We start from the raw sequence: 21,906 nt of genomic DNA, 5'->3' as shown, positions 1-21,906 counted from the left end.
AAAATAATAAAAGCTTTTTCTTTAAATGTTTCCAACGGTGTTGGTGGTTCAAATCGAGCCCCAATACTGGTTGCAAATGAATATCATCACTGGTCACAAAGAATGGAAAGGTACTTAAGAAGACTTGAAAGAGACGTATGGTGATCTATTGAAGAAGGACCACATGTTCCTGTTCTCACACCTGCTCAAACCGACGACGCCACTGTCAGACTAGGAACAGGTCAACCAGTCATGAACCGTCCCACCAAGGATGATCTCGACAAAATGGAAAACGATGTAATAGCCTTTTATGAGATATCGTGTGCAGTTTCCCCTAACAACTTTGATATCATCATAAATTGCAAATTTGCAAAAGAAATTTGGGCAGTGCTCAATAATCTGTACGAGGGAACCGAACAAGCTCAAGACAAAAAGTTTACTACTTCCCTCAATGAGTTAACAACTTTAAAACTCATGCGGGTGAAAGCTTAGAAGACTCTTTCAAAAGGTTCCACCTGATAGTGACTAAACTATCCAATGCGGGTACTGTAAGAAGCAATCATGAAACAAACCTTCAATTCGTGAATGGTTTGGGGAGACATTGGACAAGTAGGAAAATTCACTCATTGTCCCTCTATAAGCACTATGGATAATTACAAGCTCAGGAGTCCACCGTACTCAAGGACTGTTTAGACTTCGGGGGTCCACTTGCTTTATTAGCACAATCATCTCAAACACATCCCACCTCGTATGACTCTCTACTGCAGTCATATGAAGCAGACTCAGAGTATGACGATGAAGAAGAATTTCAGAATGCCATAGCCCTTGTTAGTCAAAAATTCAATAGATTACCACCTTCATTTCATAAAAACCAACAATACACCCGACCACCTTTCAACCGCAACTTCCAAAACAATAACTCTCGTTTCACCAAGAATCCTCATCCTCCACCGCAGTCTCAGTTAAATCAACCTAAAGATGCACCACCGCAGTCTCACTCTACTGACTCCGGTACACCTTCAGAACACAAAAGTGATGTGATAATGTGTCACAAGTGCAACAAAGAGAACCATTTTGCCAAAGACTGTAAGGCAAATGTTGTGGAAGATCGAGCCTTCTATCTCCGAATGGCTCAAGAATTGGAAGAAAAAGAAAAAGGAAAGGCTTATGTTGCTCAAGTGAAAAGAAATCATCAAGTGTGGTCATCCGGAGATGAAGAAGAAGACAACCACAACAATGGGAAAGGCAAGATACGTATGGTAGCAACTGCTGATGAAGACGGATCAACTCAAATGAAAAAAAACCATTGTTATATGGCAAAAGATGGAACCCTCAACATTGTGGAACAGGTAAAGCTTATGATTCAATCTTTAAATTATAGCATGCATTATTGTCAACCTTTCATAGACACACTTAATGACACATGTGCCGTCGTGCTTTCAGACTACAATAAAGCCATATATGAGAAGAACATTGCATCACAAGAGATGTACCATGTTAGAGGACGTTTGGACAACAAGAGACTCAAAATGGCTATGTTAGAAAAGGACTTGATGTTAGAGAAGGGTGCTAGGATGTTAAGTGAAACACAACTAGAGATAGCTTTGAATCAGATAGATTTAGCACAGAGTGAAATTGTACGCTTAAATCTTTTAACTGAAAAACTTTTTAATGAAAGTGAAGCTATTGAGAATCTAGTTAATAATGGAAATGTTGATAATACCTTCAACTAGGGTTGGTCAAATGGATATCCAACCGCAATGGCTTCCTCACCCCGGTTCACCCCTAAACGTCCCTATGTCTCACTTGACAGCAATTTTCTGTTTCCGGTCAATGACAAAACATTTGCTGAGGATATTCAAACTCATTTTGGTAAACTCCATGATCTGAGTAATAATTGTGTTATCGAGGAAATTCTCCCTGAATTTCCTAATTCTGTAAATGATACAATTCATCCTGATTCTCAGACATCATCCGTAGTTGATGAGGAAATTGTTGTTGAAAATCCTGAAGTCTCATCGAAATTCCCATCCCTGCAATCTGACCGTAGTGTCTCTAACTGTAGTCATGATCCGCAATCTGTCCCACTGTCTAGTGTCAAATGTCCCAAAAAAGTTCTCACTAAGACTTACTCTGCGATTGTTTAAAACAATACACCACAGATCACAGTCAAAAGTTCAGTAACTCTTGAACCAATCAATCATGAATTACCAATTGAAAATTTTGAAGTAGGCCAATGTTCTCAAAAAACTGATTTTTCCAGTTCGGATGAATCAAGTCCCCATTTTTCTAAACCTTCAAAAGATTTGAAGAAACCACAATTAAATATCACTGACTGCGGTTCTCCTAAAACCGAAGCAAAACAAGTTTTCAAAGAGGAATTTCGTTCCCGTGGCAAGCAATGGGAAACTTATTCAAAACAAAAGAATTCTGTTAAAATTCCAAAGTCCAAAAGTCCGGAAAACTTTCTTTCTCAAATTATCATTTCAAATCAATTGTTTCAAAGAAAGCAAAAGGAAAGGATGTCATAGTTTCTAAATCTACTCAGAAATCATCTGACACAATTTCTAAAAATGAAAAGTCTTTTCTAACCAATGGTTTTCAAGTCTATTCATCAGATGATCCAAAATGGAAGGGTATTTTGCCTACCCGAACCTGTTCAAAATCACTTTCAAAAGCTCAAAAATGGAAAAGGCATTTTGCCAACTCCAACACTCAAAAGGTCACATCAAAAGCTTAAGAAATCACATCACAACAGATCTGCACATGTCAACACACCTGCTAGACCTGCAAATTCCACTATTTCAAAACACAAAAAACAGAGCTGTCAGATCTTACAAACCTCGGACTGAACAAAAGCATTACTTTTCTTCAAAAACACAGTACAAGCGTAATGTCAGAGAAAATGACAAAAAATCTGCATGTCAATGTCAGTGTCAAATGTCTAATCCTCATGACAAATCTTATTTTCCTCAAAGAACTCGCGACAACTCTCAATCTCACAACACTTCAAAATCTTTAAGACCCAGGACTAAGTTTAAAAGTTGACTTGAAACTTGTCCCTGCAACCTCATATCATGCATCGATTAAAAACAAGCACGTCACTCCGGGCTACAAACTCACTTGGGTGCCCAAATTAACCACTTAATTTTGCAGGCCATGTGCAAGGAGGATCAAGAAGAAGAATGGTTGATCGAAAGTGCATGCTCCTTACACATGACCGGAAGGATGGAATTCGGGACTTCAGGCCAGTTTTCAATGGGGGTAATGTCACTTTTGGAAACAATGCAAGTGGGATTATCCGAGGTTATGGTGTTCTTACTACTGGAAACTTCTCAATTAAAAAGGTTGCTTATGTAGAAAGTCTGAAGCACGATATTATAAGTGTCGGACAACTATGTAAGGGAGGCCATCGAGTTGAATTTGATGATCAATTCTGTTACATAATGACGAATGATAGAAGTACTTGCTTGATCAAGTCCAGATCTGAAGGTACTATGTACCCCCTGGACTTATCTTTCATCATTGGCAAACCGCAACTTTGCTTTCTATCAAAAGTTGTATCCGAAGTGAGCTGGCTCTGGCACTGCAAGCTCACTTATATCAACTTTCGGTACATCGACAACTTGGTCACAGGGGAACTAATCCTTGGTCTCCCCATTTTGAACTATGAGTGTGGTAAGCAGTCAAAGGAAAGTCATCCATCCGTGATCGACTCTTCTATTTCTGAACCATTGGAACTACTTCACATCGATCTCTGCGGTCCCTCTACGGTAGCCAGTCTTCACCACAAGAAATATGTACTGGTTATAGCGGATGATTTCACACGTTTTATATGGGTGTTCTTCCTTCGATTCAAGTCAGAAACACCGCAGGTATTCATCAGTTTCATCAAGGAGATCGAGCTTCAAATCAAGCTGCCAGTGCGACGCATCCGCAGTGACAATGGCACAAAATTTACCAATTATATTCTAAATGATTTCTAAGTGTCCAAGGGTATAAGTCACAACTTCTCAGCTCCCTATACCCCGCAACAGAATGGTGTTGTTGAAAGAAGAAATAGGACTCTGGTAGAGGCAGCCAGATCTATGCTCAATTTCGCCAATCTATCTCTATACTTCTGGGCCGAATCCATGGCCACAACTTGTTTTGTACATAAATACAACATAGTTTGCAAACGTCTTGTCAAAACTCCTTATGAAGGTCTCAACAACCGAAAACCAAATGTCTGCTTCTTCCACATTTTTGGCTGCAGATGCTTCGTAATCAACAACCAAAGTCATCTCAACAAGTTTGCTCCTAAATCCGATGAAGGCATCTTCCTAGGCTATTCAACCAATAAGATCGCATATCGCGTTCTGATCAAACATACGAGGTTAATAGTTGAAAGCTTTGACGTGAAGTTTGACGATTCCCGTGCCCGTAGTGCTGCTCCCTCCTCTGACACAAAATCAATTCTTGAATCTGATATTTCTGATACTTCGAGTCCTCTAAATATAGTTGAAGTTAAATATGATGATCTTTTTTATCCAATAGACACTGCCAAGTTATCCAAAGTTTTGGTCTCTCCGCAAGCTCAATTACAACATGCTGAAGTATCTGGTCCTACGCCTTCTGATGTGTGTCGTTAGGTACTTCCACCTTGACGGTTGAGGGGGAGAACTCCACTCCGGATCATACAACCATCAACGTTATAGTACTAACTGAAGCAGCTCCGTCCATCCGTAGAGTATCTCAACCATCAAATGTCTTGTCTGACTCTGATGATGAAAACATAGAAACTATTGATACCAGATCTGATCCAAGAATTATGACTCTCCCATCAATCCAGGGGGAACATCCTTCAATCCCAGAAGAAATCCCATCCGAAGCCCAGGGGGAACCACTTCATTCTACCGCAGCACCAACAATTTAAGACAACTCCGTAGGCTCAGCAGGTTGTTCTCAAGTTCAGGGGAAACTGTCGTTCCCTATTTCTAAATCCTCTGACATTGAAGATATTCCTTCTACTGCAGCTGCTGATCATCTTCAACCACGCCTTCATGTTTGGACGAAAGGCCATCCACCTGGTCAGATCATTGGCAATCCATCCGCAGGTGTTCAAACCAGATCTTCACAAGACTTATCTGATCACTGCCACTTTTCAGCATTCATGTCCTCAGTTGAACCTCGATCAATCAAAGAAGCCTTAGTAGAGCCCGACTGGATCTCTGCGATGCAGGAAGAACTAGCATAATTTGAACAAAACAGTGTGTGGGAACTTATTCCAAAACCGCAAGGTCACACCATTGTTGGCACCCGATGGGTGTACAAAAACAAGCTCGATGAATCCGGTTCCGTATTCAGAAACAAGGCAAGACTAGTTGCAAAATGCTATATTCAACTCGAAGGTGTTGACTATGATGAAACGTATGCTCCGGTAGCTCGAATGGAGGTTATTCGAATCATTCTTGCATATGCAGCTCACAAAAAACATCAAAGTTCATCAAATGCATGTTAAGAGTGCATTTCTTAATGGGAACTAAAGGAAGAGGTTTACCTTCAGCAACCTCCAGGTTTTGAAAATATAAAATTTCCTTATTACTGCTACAAACTCAAAAAGGCAGTCTATGGCTTGAAGCAATCCCCAAGAGCGTGGCACAAGACTCTCTCTGAATTCCTTGTCTCGTCCGAATTTAAAAGAGGAATAATTGATCCCACTTTATTTACAAGAGCAAAGGGTGAACACCTGATGCTTGTACAAATATATGTGGATGATATCATGTTCGGATCCACAGATCATAGGATTGTGGATGATTTTGCTAGGCTCATGACCAACAAATTTCAGATGAGCATGAATACAGTGATTAACTTCTTTCTAGGACTCCAAGTTAAATAGATTCACCAAGGAATCTTCATCCATCAAGAAAAATATACCTCTGAACTGCTGAAGAAATACTCAATGGATAACTGCTCTTCAGCTAAGGTACCCATAGCATTCGGCTATAAGATCTCTGCTGACCCCTCCGGAGAACCTGTTGATCACAAGTCCTATAGAGGCCTCATTGGGTCTCTCACGTATCTCACTGCTAGTCAACCAGATATAGTGTTTGCAACGGGTGTATGCGCAAGGTATCAGGCTGATCCAAAAATGTCTCACATGACTGTAGCCAAACAAATTCTTCGGTGCCTAAAAGGAAGCAAGTCTCTTCGCCTATGGTATCCTGCAGGCAATGACTTTAGTCTTTAAGCGTTTACTGATGCTGATCATGCTGGTTGCAAGCTGGATCGAAAAAGCACCTTTGGTGGACGTCAATTCTTGGGTGGAAGATTAGTCAGCTGGTCCTCGAGAAAACAAAGTTGTGTGTCATTGTCTACCGCAGAAGTTGAATATGTGGCTGCTGCCAGCTGTTGCTCACAAGTGTTATGGATGAAAACACAACTGCTGGACTACAAATACAGAATATTGCAGATACCAATCTATTGCGATTCTGAGAGTGCCATAGCGATTTCTCACAATCTTATCCATCACTCAAAGACCAAGCATATTGAACTACGGTATCACTTCATCAAAGACCACATTCTGAAAGGTAATATTGAACTCATCTTTGTCCCTACACATGAAGAGATTACTGATGTTTTTACCAAAGCACTTGACTCTACCAAACACAATGCATTCTTACAAATGTTAGAAATGATGAATCCGGACCCTGAATTCTTCCAGAATTGATAAGCCACCACAGACCACTCATGGTCTCCATTGCGGTTCTAAATGAAAGATATTTATAATAAATGGTTTTGGGATATCCTATGTACTGCAGTCATATACCGCAACCATATATTATAATTACCTCTCACTGGTCTTTTGTTTGTTATTACTAATCTCTTTTACAAGTGCTCTTCTCAGTTTCTCCTATCGTGATCATTCACAATGGCAAAGGGTCCATCCGTAATGATGAGTCCATCTGCAACTTCTTTTTAAAAAAAATTAAAAAAAAATAAAAAAATAACTTTTAAAAAAATAAACCATAGCGTGCTATTTAATGATTCTTCATTAAATAGAACATTAAATAAAAAAAAAGACATTCCTTGAGAAACTGTCATCTTTCTTTTTCTTAAAAACTATTGTGTCAGACCTATATTAGGTGTGATGACAAAAAAGATTGGTTTTCCATAAACACATGCCAAACCTATCATTTCCTTTACCCAGAATGTCCCATTAGTTACTACCTCCACTCCGTCTCCACACGTTTTCCAGACGTGATGTCACACATCTGACTTTTCATTAAATGCTAGCCCTTTTATAAAATGCTCAAAATCTTTTAGAAACCGTTTCCTTTTTTCTGTGGCTAAGATTAAATCTTAATCCAAGAGATTCCCCCCAAAACGACCCTTAGTCTTATCCTTTTTTTTACCTAGGGTAAATTCTTTTTACAGTTCATCCTATCCCCTATATAAACCTTTCATCTTCTCCATTGATACTTCACGCTTTCAGAACCCTCAAACCCTCAAAACTCACTACAATCACAGCTTCTCTAATCCTCACACATTCTCAATCCTCTACAATGGTGAAATCAAGTGTGTCAAAGAAACCAGCTAAGCCCTCTGGATCACGAAGCTCCAACCCCACATACTCTCCCACGATTGCTTCCAGTAATTTCAGAGCAATCTTCGATGATCATCCCTCCTACAATGCCCCACTCAATTTGATGATCAAGTTCTTAAAGAATCATCCATTGTATGGTCCATTCGATGCTTTCACAGATGTGGTTCCAATATCTACACTCTTCAAATGCGCTTTTTCTGCATATCGACCACTCAACAACCTCCAAGAATTTCGTCTCAACCTAGTTGACGATTCCCTGGTTATACTGTCAAAAGAGAAGTTTCTTAACGCCATCAATCTTTTGATTCACCAATCCATCAAGTTTTTCACCCCTTCAATGGCCAACAGCACATCTGCTCTTTATCAGATGGGATACCAAAAGAAGATTAAGGGCATCGGCGAATTCAAGAAGAACCAACTGCCTGCCGTGTGGAAATATGTGTGCCACTATGTCATCCGCAGTCTCTCCGGCAGAACCGGAGGCATCGATAATATGGGTGTCAAACTGCTGCAACTCGTATGGAGTATTTTTACCGGCCACAACGTCAACTACGGCCAAATCCTTTGGGATGATTTTTTTCAATAAATTCCCAAGGAAAGTCCTAAGGAGAAACCAATAGAGCTCACGTTTTCTAGGTTTTGGTCCTTATGCATCTTGGATCTTCTTTCAGATACAAGTATTAGTATGGGAGACGACATTAACTTTTTCATCACCAAGGATATTAAAAGGTACTCTCCCTCCTCTGATCGAACTCCCTTTGGACCTATCCACAAACTCCCAACTTACATTCTTACAACCCTTGGTCATGAGACTGCTGATGTTTCTGACCACATAGAGGCTACAAAGGGTATTGACCCATACCCACCTAACCTGTCTCTTCCATCCGAAGTTGTTTCTCCTGAAGGCACCACAGTCCCTTCTTCTACCATAATTTCCAATGTCTCTGGGAGAAGAAAATAGTTGGCATCCAAGAAAACACCTCCAACTCCCGAGAAGAATGCTCCCAAGGCAACCACACCCAAAAAGAAGCATAAGTCAAAAACTGTCGTCGTATCTGACAGTGATTCAGTTGAGGATGCACAACCTATCGCCATTCTCAAAAGGAGAAAAACCATTACCACAAGCCAAATGCGTGACCGGAATGATACCTCAGCCTCTCAACAGGCTCCGATAGTCCTTGGGGTTGCCGCAGACCCATTCAATGCAGCCATCGAATTCCACTCAAGCTCATCAAGTGAGCATGTTTCATCAAATCATGGAGACACCCCACCAATATCACCCCAAAGGGATGATACTGGTTCTCGCCCTAAGGTCTCCAGGGTGTCCTGACTTGTCACACCCCCGAACCAGACGGCGGAAACGTCCGAGGGCTGTTATGACTCAATTGAATACCATCACAGTGAATATACATGAAACATAACATCATTCATTACCATGCATTGAAATATTACAACTGGTAGTGTTTACATTTAGTACATTGTTCCAAAACATTACATTCCCAAAGAGTAGATTGTTCGATACTAGTTAAACAAACAACAAGACATCACTGAGTACATTTTTCCCTTCGATTTACCTGTTACCTGAGAATACAAGTATTTTTAAAAACGTCAACATATGAAATGTTGGTGAGTTCATAAGTAACGTTTGAAACATAATGTTTTGTATTATTTTGAAAAACCTCCAGAAAATCCGATATTTTCTGAAAAGATTATTGCAATTAAGAAAAAGTGTGAAGATCCGTAAGTACGCTTGTGTATTTCTATAAGTGTTAAAAATTGTTTGACTTCGTATGCATCACGTAGGTGTAAGTATTGAAATCCCTAGGAAACCCCGATGTTTTCCTAATACTTTAAACTACGCATTTTATATATTGTTATACCGTTGCGACGTGTGTATTCGATGATTCCAGGTGACATTGGATTAAGTATGGGTGGTGAGTTGTTATAATCACGCATTGATGAAAATTACTAGCTTACAACTATACAAATGATCCCTTAGGCGTCGTTTGTACTACTCACCTAATCCAACCACCCTAACTTCCCATAGCCCCACAACTTAAGAAGAAAAGAGGGTGTGAAGCCCCCGATAATTCCATGAGTCGTTCAACGCTATCGTGAATGCGAAAGGCCCTTGGCCCAACTCGCATTTGACTTCTTGACTTTACTAGCAGTGCCAAAGGACCCTTGGGTCCCAACAACACAAGAGCTATTGAAAGTCCTTTTACACGGAATTAGGTCGTATAAGACCCAATATCATGTAAGCGCGTTTCCTTCGGGCCTAAAGATCATGTCATTAGGCTAGCTAGGCCCAACAAGCACGATTTGAAACTTTCGGGCCCAAAGATGGTGTTTCGACGTCTGGTGAATTCCCACGTGTGTATTGACTTCCCGTAATTTCCGCGTGTGTATTGAAGTATCGTCGTGTATTGATTTTTGATTCGTTATTGATTCGAGACCGAATCAATTCGTTTGATAACGATTTTGGTGTTGAAGGTGTATTATATTTCGTCAGTAGTCGTGGTACTAGTATTTTTTCATACAGGATTTATTGTTTAAACATTAGAATTTTTCTTTTTGAAGCCCCTTCTTGGATAAATTTACACTTTTAACTGTTTATATAAAAGAATTTCCATTCTAGTCCTTAAACCATTTTTCTTGACTCTTTAGTATCAAAACTTGTTGAAAATGTATTTTTCAGCTGAAATTTACTTGAAAAACAGTTTTAGTCCTTCAAAATGAAGTTTTCTCGGTTGAAACCTCTATTTTCGCGATTTTTACAATTTTGACCCAAAATGGAAATTTTTTGCATCTTTGGTCCCTTTTAAGTTTGAAAAGTATTTTTAACCCTTGAAATGGACTTGGTACAATAGTAGTCCCCTGCTTTACAAAAAAGTGCAGTTTCAGCCCCTCTAAATTAAAAATATCGCAATTTGGGCTTTATTGGGCCGAAAAGTTCATTTTTGGCCCATTATGTTTAAAAATTCACATTTTAATCCTTCAAAAGAGTAAATTTTCAGAAAATAAATTTTTGAAACTGTTTTGACTCATCTCAACCTTCAGAATTTGTATTTTGTTGTTTTGGGCCCTTTAGTTTTATATTCTTAGCATTTTAAGCCCAAAAATGGGTTTTAAGCCCATAGGTGTTCATATTAACCAAATTCGTTATTTTTCTAGAATTGATTTGTGTGAAATAACATAATTTATACTTATTTCATTCAACACATTGTAGATCTCGGTTTTTAAGCTCTTTTTGACTAGAACCAACACCACAATCACATAAGAACATATATATAAGCATAGAAATCACACAAAGCATACATATACGCATAGATCTACACATTTGCTTGTATTCTCCCCCCACAAAACTTATAGAAACCTAAAAATAGGGGGTATGAAGCTCACCTTGAGTTGTTGTTTTGATTTGAAGAAGAAAAGGAAGAAAGTGAGGTGATTTTCGGCCCTAGCAACACCTTGATGAAGATCTCGAATTTGAGGTGGTTCTAAGATGCAAGATCATGATTTCATATGAGTTAAGAAGAGATTTTTGTATAGAACAAGGAGTCTAGAGTGTGGATTTAATCATCGACTTACCTACATGATGATTTTTGTGAAGAATCCTCCTTGCAAAGTCCTTGAATCTCGAAAATATGGAGGAGGTATGGGAGAGTTTTCTTGAGAGAAGAGTCAGTGAAATATGTGTGTGTGTGTGCTTGAACTCGGCCGAGAGAAAGAGAGAGAGAAAGAGATAGATATTGATGTGATATGTGCATGGAAGTATGAGATAAGATGCATGGAAAACCATAATGTAAAAATGAGGTGGCCATGAAAGTCAACTCTCCCTTTTTACATGTGCTTGGGCCGAGAATTTGAGAGGAAGAGAAAAGAATTTGGGCCTTGCATGCTTAAGCCTTTTTCATGGTTATGTTAAGTGGTGTTTGGTCCAAATAACCATAAGTATGATTCTTATGACCTATTAGAGCTACATTAGGTTAAATATGGCCCAAAATGGTTCATATAATTAATTTGTTTCATTCTAGGCCCAATATGGCCAAAAATGTTGAAATAAATGGGAGTGGGTCCAATTAGAGCCCATTTATGAGTTCTAAGCTCAAGATGGTCAAATTGGAAGCTTATTGGTCTATTGGGCCCAATAAGGAAGTCCTAGTCCAAAATGGACCTAAACAAGAACTTCTAGGGTTTCCAATTGCATGTTGACCATTTGTAATGCTTGCATGGTGTATTTGATTGCAATTTTGTTGTCATAGAATAAGCATCATACATGCTCTTATGTTTTTGGATTCATAATTTGACTTAAGTATTGTAGTTACAAGGCACAATAATTCCTAATTGTGACATCATCCCCCTGTTAGAGGGAATTTATGTTGGATTAATGTCTAAGTCCATAACTATATTTGGTATGTACTTGACCCGACCCGGCATGGTCCATTTGGGTTGCACTTCACCGACACAATTTATATGGATAATCTTTTGAGAATAGTATGTTTATGATTAATATTAATATATTATAAGTTCTAATATATTAATATGGAATCATATTATTTAATTAGTATTGATCAAGAATTAATTTATAATTAATTAAGTGATCAAAAGGAACTAATTAAATATGGACTCTTATATATATATATATATATATGGAATGGGCCAAGTTCATTTAGGTTGGGCTAAGCTTTCATGGATAGTCCATGGAGTGTTTAACCCATGGATCCTAGGAAATGAAAGGTCATGGGTATTAGGGTTTAACCCTAATCCTCCATACTATATAAAGATGTCTTTGGTTGGTGAAATTGGCACTAGTAGTGATACACTAAGAGGGCTAGCCGATTTCACTAAGAGAGAACCAAGTATTCATATTCTCTAAAGTCTTCCAAGGTGTCTTGGTGATTTGTGATTCCACTTGAGGCTTCCACACTATTGGGGCTAAGCTCTTAAAGCTTGAAGACATCAAGCTACATCAAAAGGTATGTCTTCTAACTAGTACTTTGTAGATTAAGAACATCATAATATGCTAGTTAGGATTAAAGCCTTGGAAAGTTCTTATTTGCATGTATAATAGAGAAAACATAGATCCAAGGTTTATAGGGTTGCATGTACACCATAGGAGTGTTAGAATGCTGAAAACCCAACAGTGGTATCAGAGCCACGGGTTGTTTTCTGTTATATTGATGCAAATATTTTATTTTCAAAGTTGAAAAAAAAAACATGAAGTTCGTCAAATTTTAAGATAATTACTTGTTCTTGTGAAAAACTAATTATTTGTAAAATTTGAATAATTTGCTTTATGAGTTGAATTAGGTCAAATTTAATAAAAGATAAAATGATATGATTATTTTATTAGTTTTAAAAGTTTGATCTAAAGAGTTTTATTTTTTGAAACCTCCATAAGTTATGGATATGAAAAGGTTTTAAAAAAAATTGATTCAAAGTTTTTATGGAGTTACAAAATTTGGTGTTAATGTTTTAAAGGATTCCATAACTTAAAAATAAGTTATGGATCACCAAAAGTTTTTTGTGTTACCTTGTTTTATGAGTGAATTTAGATTAATGAATAAAATTATGTGATAGTTGGTTTTAATCCAAATTAATCTAAGAATTGATTCTAAAATGTGTTTTTGTAACTTGTCCTCAAGTTATATGAAAAGTCACATTTAAGAATCATAAAACTCATAAAAATTGGCAAAGGTTACAAAAATGAATAGTCTAGTTCTAATTAAATGGTTTTATGACTCCATAATTTGTCCTCAAGTTATGGAGGACCAAGAGTCTCTTCATTAAATAATAAATTAAAAAAAAGTGTAACCTTAATTAATTCCATAAGTTATAAAATAAAGAAAAGTTAATTCTTTTATTAGTTTAAAGTCTTCCATAACTTGTCCTCAAGTTATGGAACTTGAAGAGTTTTTGGATTAAAACTACTTTAAACACATAAGTTATGGAATTAATTAGTTTTGAATAGTTTCAAAACTTGCCCTCAAGTTTTGGAATTTGTAAAGTTTTCTCTTATGAATACTTTAATTCCAAGTTAGCCCTTAGAATTTTAAAAGTTAAAATTCAACCCTTATACTTTATAATATTATAAGTTAATAATATATATATGTATAAGAGTAAAGTCAGTCTTACCGCTAGTACGCCTCATTCACGAAGCCGGTCTATAAGGTGGGTATAAGGTTGTTGCCTATAAAATGGCAACTTAATGGGTGTCCACTCTCACCCACCGCTTGCTTGACCGGTGGAGGGTCGTTAGCCGAACGGGTTTGACAAGACTATAATTCTCATTCATTAAAAGTATTAATGATAATACTAAGTAACTAAACTCTTAATAATACCCAATCTTAGTTACTTAGGAAAAATGTGAATAAGGTGCTAACCCATGAAATTACACTTTACACTTTGTCTAAGTCGTTAGTGGAGCGTGTGTGGTTAACCGGCACACTAACTTGGACTTAACAAGGTAGGTAAAGGGTGACTTAATATTTATCATAGTATCGATGGAGTGTGTGTGGTTAACTGGCACATCGATTGAGGGGTAATTTATTAAGGGTACCAAGTGATTTGCATGGTTACTTCACACCTTGTTTTGTGATCCTCGGCATCCCAGTCACAAAACCTGAAGGGCACACTCGAGATTGAAACATGCCTTTGAACAGTTCAATGAATCTCAAAGATCTAGGAGTTTCAAAACCAATTAAAACCTAATAATACATTTCGTTTATCTTGGTGGAAATTGGTGAATCGTCATTCACCTACCTTCAAATATTTTATAGCTTGGATTACGGCATCCCTCTTCTGAGTTATAAAATAGTTTGTTGGGTCCTAGCCTTAATATTTCATATTGGGTGTCATATTAAGGACTTTAAAATCAACTATCTTGAATATCTCCCAAAAGATGTCTGGTTTAGACATATATGATCTTCCCAAATCTTTTGAAACAAGGTTTCCTAATGAAGATGATGCCCCATGGATATCATACTTCTTTCTCCTCCTCCAACTATTCTCCCTAACCCACAAGTTCTTGAAAAGTTTAAGGTCACTGAAGCCCTATTGGCAAGGCAAGGTCTAGGTGTGATCACATCTTGGAGATGTAGTCACATATTGACAAGCCGGGAGAGTTGGGTGTCAAAGTCTTGAGAAAGTTGATGGTTCAATCACTCTCTAAGTCACATAGTGAGTTCCTTTGGGACACCTATGAAACAGACTATGACAAGACCCTTAATGATCTTATCTATTTGCTTAGATCAACTTCCTAAATCTTTATGGACATTGACATTGATGACATTGGATATCTAGTAAAGCTCTCTCTTCCCAGTGGAAAGGGATCGGCCATAGTCAACTCGGTTGACCAAATGGTAAAGAGAAAAGCTAAGTCTGTGATAGTCCCGTGTACCTTTATCAAAGGGTCCATATGTTTATATTGCCAAAGGAAGGGGCATTGGTTGCGAAGCTGCCAGATTTACCTAAGAATGTTAAAGTCAATAAGTTTGACTCTACTTGAGGTAAAGTCCACTATCTAACTCTGTTAAGTTTCTATTCTGAAATTCTTGATACATTATGTGACTGGGTCACATGGTGATGTTTTAAGAATCAAAGAAAAGTGAAGAAACCTAAAGAAAGAATATGCTGAATCTGATCGCATAGATGGATTTCTATCGCATAGTTTGAAAAATCGGATTCTTCAGCTACTTCTTAGGAGTTATGAGATATTGCTTAGGAATAGATAACAACAAGTTTTCATATGGATTGTAAGGATAAGTTTTTCCGCAAAGTTTTAAAATAAAAGAAAATTTTTTTTGATTTTATTTATTTTAAAATATCCTTACAATGGCATTTAAGGAAAAATTGTTGCTTATATGATTCCATTAAGAGCAAGAGTGGAAATATGAAATTGATTCTTTCATTTGTGGTAATGTCTAGATTTACCAAATAAGGAAAGATTCTCATCACCCAAGTTTCAATTGGACCGGAACTTGGAATCATGCAAGTTGTATAGCATGATGAATGAGAACTTTCAAGTATTGGAAAATTAAGACTAACTACTCGGTCACATGGATGTGTGAGTCAAGTAAAGGACTAAGGGATCGAGTACACATTCTTGTGCACTGATTAAGTCCACCACAAAAGATTGATAAGACTATTTGTCATAGTTTACTAAAGCTCAGTAAATATGATTATACTTACAAGCTTAAGTGTAACTCTGAAACATTGGAAAAGGTCCCAATGTATGGCAGAGCGAATAAGAAGAATCAACTTAGGCAGAAGGATAAAAGTTTCTCAAATCTGAAAAGATGGGAGAGTACTTTAGTATCAGTTTTGTGATCATCTTAATGATTAAGAAACCATAGCACAATTAGTTCTCTAAGGAAGTCTTAGTGCATTCTTATGACTAAGAAGAGGGATCTTGAATTGTTGAAGTGGTTAAATCAAGAAGATGAGTCATACTTCGTTCCAATACAAGTCTTAGAGTCATACTCCAAGATTGTAACTTGAGTGACATGTCTCAAAAGAAGGTTTAAAACACTTGTCAAATGTAAGAGTAAAAGTTTTATACTCTAGTACATTTGAAATTGGTAAGTTGTGATGTTTTGGATAAAACAAAGACCAACTTAGGCCAATTGTGTGAAGTGTTTGTCTTGATTAGAATCCGCACTATCTCTTGGATGTTTGACAAGGGAGTCTTATATGTCAAGAGGACAGTGGGAGTCTGAAAGGTCTTGAAAGTCTCAAGAACTAATCAAGAATGGAACTTGAAGTTTTTCACTAGCACACAACTTGAGGTTCATAACCTATCGTGTTGACATATTCTGTGCCCGTTCCAGTTAAAGTTGGCTTTGCATATGAGTTCTTAGAGTTCTCAATTTGTTGCACAACAACTTGGAAGCAATGGTAGGCCCTTGAGCTGCCAGGTGGCAAGAAATTAAGATTGAGTTCAGTCCATATGAGTTTGGGTTTGTCATTATCCTTGTCTTGTGACTATGATTTTGACAATTCACATGGATAAGAACACATACACCATTAAATCTAAGTGTCATAAGGTTTCTCTCCGATTCATGAAAATGATGGTGAGGAAACACTTTCACTAAGTAGATTTTAGCTAGATAGCAATTGTGATATTTGCATTCTCAAAGTCGTTAGTGGAGCGTGTGTGGTTTACCGGCACACTAACCTGGACTTGTGAGAAGTGGCAAAAAGGTCTAACCATTATGATTACGGCATACCTCTTCATAATTGTTTAGACACACAAGTGTGCTATCTAAGGGAAGGTGTATGATTTTGATAAAGTTTTATCAAAACAATCTAGCATCAGAAATCTGAACTTTGGTAAGAAAGTCAATGAAGTATTGATTTCTAGAAGTCCAGGTGATTTCTGAGAACATGTCAAAGCTAGTGGGAGCATAAGTGTTATGCTAATAATCATCATGTTAGTGGGAGCATGATAATTATGATAAATATTGCAAGTTAGCAATGTTAATTATAGAAAACAAAAGGTTTCAATTGGGAAAAGTTGTTTTGCTATAATTAAGGGAGAGGAAATTATACTTCATCTCAAATCTATAAGCTTAGATCGTGAGGTTTTAATCATTTAGTCAAGGATATATATGAATTTCATGTTGGAATGGCTCAACATAAGGAAATTCTGTATATGGGTCCATTATTTGCGTTCTAAAATTCGATTATGATTACGACATCCCTTTTCATAATCTGAATTATGAGAACTTGGCAAATAGAAATGGAAATGTTATAGCAAAAGACTGGTTTAGTGTTTATGTGAGACATCATGAATCGTGTCCCATATGCTTCGGATATAGGATCGATTACATGTGCTATAATCATCCGTTCTAAAATTTTCCAAATGCCTGGGGCATTAAGAAGGGAAAAGGTTTAGAACTGGATATGACTAAAAGGATTAAACAATTGTCGAGGACAATCTAAGGTTTACCAAAGATTGTTTACTCAAGGACAATTGGAAGTATATAGTGATAATTCTGGAAGGACCATATTGACATAATCTGTAAGGAGGCAACTCTTGTTCAGAAGTGATAGTCAAAATGGAATCTGGAAATGTTTCAAAGTTAGAATTTTCAATTTGTTTAAGATTAGGAAACTTAATGCAAGAAAGATGTTTCCAAGGAGCTGATCTCCTTTGGAATACTCTGAAATGGTTGTTGTCAAGTCTTTATGACTTTGGACATAATTATTACAAGAGGTTCAATGCATGTAAGTTTAGAATCTAACAGATTTCAGTAAATGGCATGAATTTGGAATTCTTGCATTTGCATTAAGGATTTGGGAGTGTGAAAAGAGAATCATTGAAGTTATGTTCAATTGATCTAGTTCACAAAGTAAAGATCATAGACAAACATAGTATGCATACTTGGTGTGTGGCATGACTAGTGTTTAGAAAAACATAGTGTACATGCTTGGAGCATTAGACAACTATTGTTTTAAATTCAAGAATAAAGTTGATAGCTGAAACAGTATACAATGAATAATGTGCAATCATATGGTGATAAATAAAAGGTGTTTTATTTATGTTCATAGGTTTTGATACCATATTGGATTCAATTATTATTGTGTTTCACTTTGCATGTTTTGACTTCCCGAATAAACTGAGTTATTCTTCTGGAATGACTAAGTTATTCAAACCATCCACAGTCGGTCATATGTTGGAAGTAGATATGAATTAAGACTGTCATGGGTTGGCTTGTAGAGGTCTAAGGTGTTGGACAAAGGGCTACAACACTCATGAGTGCTCATAAGTTCTGAGTATTGGATTCAACCCGCGCTCATTGGAATCACTTCATGGATTTTATCACGAGTGATCATGAGACGATAATATCTTATATTCTTCAAACCTAGAGATATGACTTGTTACTATGAGTTGGTTGTACATTGATTGCACGAAAACGCATTTGGTAACTCGGTGCTATAAAACGTGCCTTTGTGTATGATTCAACAAGTAGTAGAACAAGCCATATGAGTCGAAGTTTATCCGTTCCTTTTACCTTCGGGATAAAAGCGATATCTGTGGGCCCCTCGATGATTTGATGATGACAAATGGAAGTGCTCGGCCGGGCCAGGACTGATTTGACTTGTTCAATTAGTCAGTCGTCATAAATCGGAAATCAGGAAACAACAAATGGACAGAGAGAATGATTATAATCCATGTCTTATTCCATATGATATCTAGAATGGAGGAATATATGATCCCTTATCTAATGGACAAGTTCGTTGACAAGATCAGAGTTCGACAGCAGCTTTAAGAGCTACGATTGCCAGTTAGGTTTGAAGTCATACGCAATAATAGTTTTAGACTTATCCAAGTGGGAGACTGTTGGATTAATGTCTAAGTCCATAACTATATTTGGTATGTACTTGACCCGACCCGGCATGGTCCATTTGGGTTGCACTTCACCGACACAATTTATATGGATAATCTTTTGAGAATAGTATGTTTATGATTAATATTAATATATTATAAGTTCTAATATATTAATATGGAATCATATTATTTAATTAGTATTGATCAAGAATTAATTTATAATTAATTAAGTGATCAAAAGGAACTAATTAAATATGGACTCTTATATATATATATGGAATGGGCCAAGTTCATTTAGGTTGGGCTAAGCTTTCATGGATAGTCCATGGAGTGTTTAACCCATGGATCCTAGGAAATGAAAGGTCATGGGTATTAGGGTTTAACCCTAATCCTCCATACTATATAAAGATGTCTTTGGTTGGTGAAATTGGCACTAGTAGTGATACACTAAGAGGGCTAGCCGATTTCACTAAGAGAGAACCAAGTATTCATATTCTCTAAAGTCTTCCAAGGTGTCTTGGTGATTTGTGATTCCACTTGAGGCTTCCACACTATTGGGGCTAAGCTCTTAAAGCTTGAAGACATCAAGCTACATCAAAAGGTATGTCTTCTAACTAGTACTTTGTAGATTAAGAACATCATAATATGCTAGTTAGGATTAAAGCCTTGGAAAGTTCTTCTTTGCATGTATAATAGAGAAAACATAGATCCAAGGTTTATAGGGTTGCATGTACACCATAGGAGTGTTAGAATGCTGAAAACCCAACAATTTAGTCCTGAAATTCTTTTGAAAGCTAGTTTTGAGAATGCTAAAATAGGTGAGGGTACTTTTGCTTCATTTGATCTTCACGTTCCCACGTGAATTCTGGCCCACGCTTCGCGTTCCACCGTACTTTCACGATCGGGATGCGACTTTGCTTAGTACGCTTCACCTTCCTGTCCATAATTTTGATCGATTCTTCAACGAACAGGAGATTCTCGTTGATTTCAATCTCGTCAAGGGGAACGACGAGTGTTTCATCTGATAGACACTTCTTTAGATTAGAGACATGGAGCACGGGGTGTACACTGTTTAGCTCTGCGGGTAGTTGCAGTTTATACGCCACTGGACCTATTCGGGCAACGATCTCGAAAGGTCCAATGTATTGTGGGTTTAGTTTTCCCCGTTTCCCGAAACAAATGACTCCTTTCCAAGGTGAGACTTTTAACAGTACTTGATCCCCGACCTGAAATTCTAAGGGCTTTCGCCGTTTATCGACGTAGCTCTTTTGTCAGTCGCGCGATGCTTGTAATCGAGCTCTGATTTGAACGATCTTTTCCGTGGTTTCACGAATGATCTTCGGTCCCATCAGCGCCTTATCCGATGTGAGTGCTTTTGCTAGCTGGGTGTCGCCCACCTCAGCCCAACATAACTGTGATCTACACTTACGCCCGTATAGTGCTTCGAAAGGAGCGACCTTGATGCTCGAATGGTAACTGTTGTTATACGAGAATTCGACTAAAGGTAAGTGGGTATCCCAAAACTTCCCAAAGTCTATCACACATGCGCGAAGCATGTCTTCGAGCGTTCGAATGGTTCGTTCGCTTTGACCGTCCGTTTGTGGGTGATAAGCGGTGCTCATGTCGAGGTGGTTTCTGAGTGCCTTCTGGAGTGATTGCCAAAAACGTGAAGTGAATCTACTGTCTCTATCTGAGATAATAGACACTGGTATTCCATGAAGTCTCACGATTTCTCGAATGTATAAACGCGTCAGTCTCTCCATCTTGTAGGATTCTTTTATTGGCAGGAAATGAGCAGATTTCGTCAGTCGGTCGACTATTACCCATATGGTGTCTAGTCCATCCGGCGTCTTGGGTAGCTTGGTCACAAAATCCATAGAAATCCCATCCTATTTCCACTCAGGGATCACCGGTTGCTGCAATAATCCTGAGGGCTTCTGGTACTCCATATTTACCTTGGCACAAGTAAGGCACTTACCAACATAGGTGGCAATTTCTGCCTTCGTGTTAGGCCACCAATAGTGTTGTTTAATATCCAAATACATCTCGTCCGAGCTGGGATGGATGGAGTATCGCGTCTTGTGAGCTTCCTTCATGACTACCTCCCTAAATCCTCTGAGTTTAGGAACCCAAATACGGTTCATGAAATAGTATACTCCGTCCTCTTTTACCTCTAGATTATTCTCCATTCCACTTAATGCTTCGCTTGCTCTGTTTTCCGACTTCATGGCCTCTGACTGGGCTACCCCAATCTGAGCGGTTAAGTGGGATTGGATGTTTATTGAGAGTGTTTTCGCACGACGATTAGAGTACTCCTTCCGGCTCAATGCGTCAACTACCATGTTGGCCTTGCCTGGGTGGTACTTGATTTGACACTCGTAATCGTTTAATAATTCAAACCATCTTCGTTGCCTCATATTCAGCTCTTTTTGATTCAAGATATGCTGGAGACTTTTGTGGTCCGTGAAGATGGTGCACTTTGTACCATAAAGGTAATGTCTCCAAATCTTCAGAGCAAAGACCACGGCTCCCAATTCCAGATCGTGGGTTGTATAATTCACTTCGTGTGTCTTTAGTTGACGGGATGCGTAAGCTATCACTCTTCCATGCTGCATAAGAACGCAACCTAAGCCCTGATTCGACGCGTCACAGTAGACCATGAAATCTTCCGTTCCCTCCGGTAGAGATAGTACCGGGGCACTACAGAGGGCTTGCTTCAGGGTTCGGAATGCAACCTCTTGTTTGTCCGTCCATTTGAATGGTACACCCTTTTGTGTAAGTGAGGTAAGTGGCTTGGCGATCTTAGAGAAGTTTTGAATGAACCCCCTATAGTAGCCTGCTAGACCTAAGAATTGACGAATTTCCGTGGGTGTTGTCGGGACGGCCCATCCTTCGACGGCTTTGACCTTGGAAGGATCCACATGAATTCCTTCTTGACTAACATGACCTAGGAAGTTCACACTACGGAGCCAGAACTCACACTTGGAGAGTTTTGCGTACAACTTTT

Source organism: Lactuca sativa, chromosome 8, assembly GCF_002870075.4.
Source record: "Lactuca sativa cultivar Salinas chromosome 8, Lsat_Salinas_v11, whole genome shotgun sequence".
Lineage (NCBI taxonomy): Eukaryota > Viridiplantae > Streptophyta > Magnoliopsida > Asterales > Asteraceae > Lactuca > Lactuca sativa.
The sequence above is the reverse complement of the archived record's forward strand: the minus strand, read 5'-3'. Positions refer to the sequence as shown.